The 4,036-nt window shown below is 46.7% G+C and overlaps 1 protein-coding gene across 4 annotated transcripts in view; it reads left to right on the top strand.

Annotated features, from left to right (window-relative positions):
* CLCN4 (Cl-/H+ antiporter 4) overlaps positions 1 to 4,036 on the top strand; it is a 75,096-nt gene that overhangs the window by 57,012 nt on the left and 14,048 nt on the right. The window lies entirely within an intron of this gene.

Below are 4,036 nucleotides of genomic sequence, written 5' to 3'. Positions count from 1 at the left end.
CTTGATGCTGCTGGTCCCCGAGTCACACTGCAAAATGAGGGTTTAAACCCAAGTCTGGGGATACACCTTGGCTGGAAGTGATGGCCCTGTCTGTAAGTGGCTAGCTAGGTGCCCTGCGCTAAGTGGCAAGCTGCTGCTGTCAGAATTGTTAGCTGAAGCCGAGACGGGCGGGAGAGAGATGGAGCCAGGAGCTGCCCCGCTGCTGGTCTCAGAGACAGGCTCTGGGGCATGTGAACCAAGTGCTATAGACCAGGAGTCCTCTGCCCCTGACAGTCCTCTGGCCGCTGCACGGACCTTTCCTTTTCTCTCTGACATTAGGGCTGACTCCACCAGGGAGAGGCCCGTGTAGGTTAACGAGCCGGTGTCATGGTTGTCCTTCTTGTGTTGAGGGGTAGGCTGTTGAGTCACAGAAAAGTCGGGGAAAAGATGATACCCGGGTGGGTGTCCCAAAGGTAGATGGCTCAGAGGAGCGAGCCTGCAGGCCCTGTTAGCCTAGGGATGCTGCGATGGGAGGGTAGCAGGAGGGAGGAGGATGCCAGCGCTAGGGTGCTGAGGTTTAGAGGCCTGGGTGTGAGCATTAGGAGCCCTCGGCAGGGAGGCACAGCCTGCACAGGGACTGGCACAGTCCATGCTCTGGCATGCGGCCAGCGCAGATGCCAGCCTGCTCCACGTCCTCACTCCAGGACTGTGCGATGTTCCAGCATCCCATGGCAGACTGGGGACCCGGCATAGCTAAAGCGTGCATGTGCCATGTCACCCTCCATTCCATCTCCCAGAGTACTCATGAAGCTTGTCCGTGGGACTTGCCCCAGGGTGATGGCAGAGCGCCCCACGACGCAACACCTTCACCTGAAGACTGCTAGTTTTGCTTAGGTACTTTCCATCAATTGCTAAACTCCCAAGTGTCAGATCGCTCTTATAATGTCTTTAAAGTGTCTTCATGACAGGCTTCCTATGAATAGGTTTAGATTAACCATGCCCTCTAACTAGCTTGCTGCACTTTTGTACCTCCCCAAAGCAAAAATCGGTTATGTATATTTGTGCACATGTATTTAAAGTTTATTGATTTATTTCTTCCATGAGTGAGACAGAGAGACAAGCACAGGGACCCGATGCCATGATTTGCCCTAGCCCTTGGCCAGCCCCAGATCATGGGCACACGTGTGTGGCATGGTCAGGGAGAGCTCTAGGACCTTCCCATGTGGGTCAGTCTCCCGGAGCAGTGTGTCACCACTATGCCACCATCTAGACCCTGATTTCAAATTTTAAACACCAGAGCAAGTTGTGCTTAAGTGTTCAGTGATGCTTTTCTTTATCATGGTTCATGTCACTTAAAGGTAGGTGTAAAGATTGCCTTATGGGGACCAGCAGTTAGCGTAATGGCTATGTTTTTTAACTCCCATGTAGCCAACCGCAGTTTGAGTCCCGGATCCAGTGGCTTAAACTAACGCCGGGTGCATGTGCGTGCATGCGTGCCCAAGATCCCGAGAGGAGAATGGAGGAGAAGGGATTGCGATGTGGCCATATCCCTGGGGGGTGATTTCTCGCTTTCTGTCTCTCTGTCTCTCTGGCGAGTGCACGCGCCCTATAGCAAAAACAAAACAAAACAAACAAACAAACAAAAAAAGCTCTCCAAAAAAATAAAAAGATTGCCTTATGAATGAGGCATTTTTTTTTAACAGTTGTTTAAGTAGGAATGAGTTTGTTTTAAAATAATGTAATCAGCAGATTTTAAAACATTTATTCAGTCCCTCAATTTTTAAGCAAAGGTTAAAATTTAAAAAGGAAAGTAATGAATGTCACAGAACCCACGACCTATTGTGTAGCTGCAGGCACACCTGCTCGGAGATGGCTTACTGATTTTGCTGAAAGCCATTACCGTAATCAAGTGGGAAGCAGTAATTGTCATCAGCCATTAGAGAAGATGTTCAAGCCTGCCAACGGAGCACTTTCCTAGCAGCTATGTTTGGAACATCTGAAGAGGCACCACGCAGTGTAAATCATACCTATCTGCTCGCCGTCAGACCGCTTGGAGTAAGAAGTTGCTATTTACACGACTGGTGGAAAGGCCGGGAGCGTTCTGTCCTGAGGGATCGCAAAAGCTGTTTTCCTGAGGCCTGAAAAGAAGAGTCTCTGTGCTTTGGTGGAGAAATTCATTTTCTATATTTGAGGAATGATGTGCCCTTTTATGAATTTACAAATATGGCATTAGCGTTTAGCTAGAAACACTCCTGTAACGGTTTCACTTTTAGAGGACGCAGGAACAAAGATTATACACAGATAGATCTAAGGTACTTTTGATAACAAAAGAATGGTAAATAAGAATTTTTTCTTACACATCACATTTAAAGTGGTAGCAGTTCCCCACGTGAAGCTGAAAATGTCTCGTTCTGGAATACCAAAGCACAGCCGTTGTCTTTATTGGAGAGCAATGAGTTGGGGCCACCTAGGCAGGGTGGCCCTCTTTGCTGTCCCTATTAACGCAGGCCATGTGTGACCCTTGGACAGATTCTGATAAATGGGCTTTACCTCTTGTTGCCGTTTGCAGACGCGAGACTCTTTCTGTACTCTGCAGGCACCAGGCCCTTCTTGTCTTAAGGTCTGCAATTAAGCAAGTGAGGGCTCTGGGGGGACTACCCAGCGGGAAGCCACAGAGATGATGAAAGGGATGGGAAATTAGAGTTACGGGGAAGAGTTAAGGGAACTCTCATTTTTTTTCGTCTGGTGAATGATTTAATAATGATTCTCCAGCACGTGAAAGACGCTTACTTGCAGAAAGGGCTCTCCACCCAGGACTGAGCTAGAAGATAGGTGTCTGATCTGTCAGACAAGCTATTTAGGGATAAAGGTTTCTGCCTGGGAGGGCTGTTAATTACTGGAACAGTTCATAGAGAACAATGGTGTCATCTACTTCTTTCTTCTGAGATGTTCAAATATATATATAGAGAGAAATGCATGCAGAGGGACCTGTCCCTGCCTTATTAGACAGTGAATTGCAAAAAATCTGCTTTTTCTTCTACCAAATCTTACTTTTTAAAAAATTATATCTTTGCACTGGCCACTACTGTGGTTGCTTCCAAATTCTGTTTTAACCTTTCTCATTAATTACCGATCTTAGGGAAGCATCTTTAATGAACAGGATGATAGAGTGTTACCCCCCTGAAAGCTTAGTCACTATAAAGCAGGAGTTCTGGCACTAACACTATTGATATTGTGGCTGGCTCTCTCTGTGCTGGGGCTGTCTTGTCCACAGTAGGGTGCTGAGCAGCGTTCCAGCCTCTACCCATTAGATGCCTGGAGCACTGCCCTTCCTATGTCAACCTAGAATGTCTCTAGACAATAGTGGATGTTACCTGAGGGCAGGGACAAAATTGTTCTTTGTTGAGAACCATTGCTCTAAAGCTACCCAGTAGGATGTGTATTATTTCCAGTCTTTTACAATTTCTTGGCCTGTCTTAGTGTTGTAAAATGTGTCTTACCGGGACCAGCAGTTAGCGTAATGGCTGAGTCGCTGGACTCCCATGTAGTCAATCGCGGTCCAAGTTCCGGATCCAGTGGCATGAACTCATGCTGGGCACATATGCGTGCGTGCCCAAGATCCTGAGAGAAGAATGGAAGAGAAGGAACTGCGGCGTGGCCATCCCCTCCAGGGGGTGATTTCTCACATTCTGTCTGTCTTTCTGGCAAGCACAAGCACCCTATAGCAAAAAGCTCTAATAGAAAAAACATGTCTTACCAACACTATTAATTGACCTCTGTGCATCTGACATTCTGAACATACTGCTGCTGAAAAGTCGAATGTCAAGTCAAATAACCTTAGCAAGCACTCATAAAGTGTACATCATTATTTGGGAGTTGCGACCATTGAGAGTAGATCTAGTAGACTGTATGACACCCTTCTACGTTGAAGACAGTTTTAAAAACAGTTGAACTTCAAAACATTTAAAAATGAAATTGATCTTATTTTCAAAGAGTAAAAGCAACAGGACATGTGTGATCACCAGAGAGTGAGAGAGAGAAAGTGAGAAATCACCCC

This window comes from Tupaia chinensis, unplaced genomic scaffold, assembly GCF_000334495.1.
Source record: "Tupaia chinensis unplaced genomic scaffold, TupChi_1.0 Scaffold143792_2, whole genome shotgun sequence".
Classification (NCBI taxonomy): Eukaryota; Metazoa; Chordata; class Mammalia; order Scandentia; family Tupaiidae; genus Tupaia; species Tupaia belangeri.
Note: the sequence above shows the minus strand (reverse complement) of the source record. Positions and strands in the feature narration are given on the sequence as shown.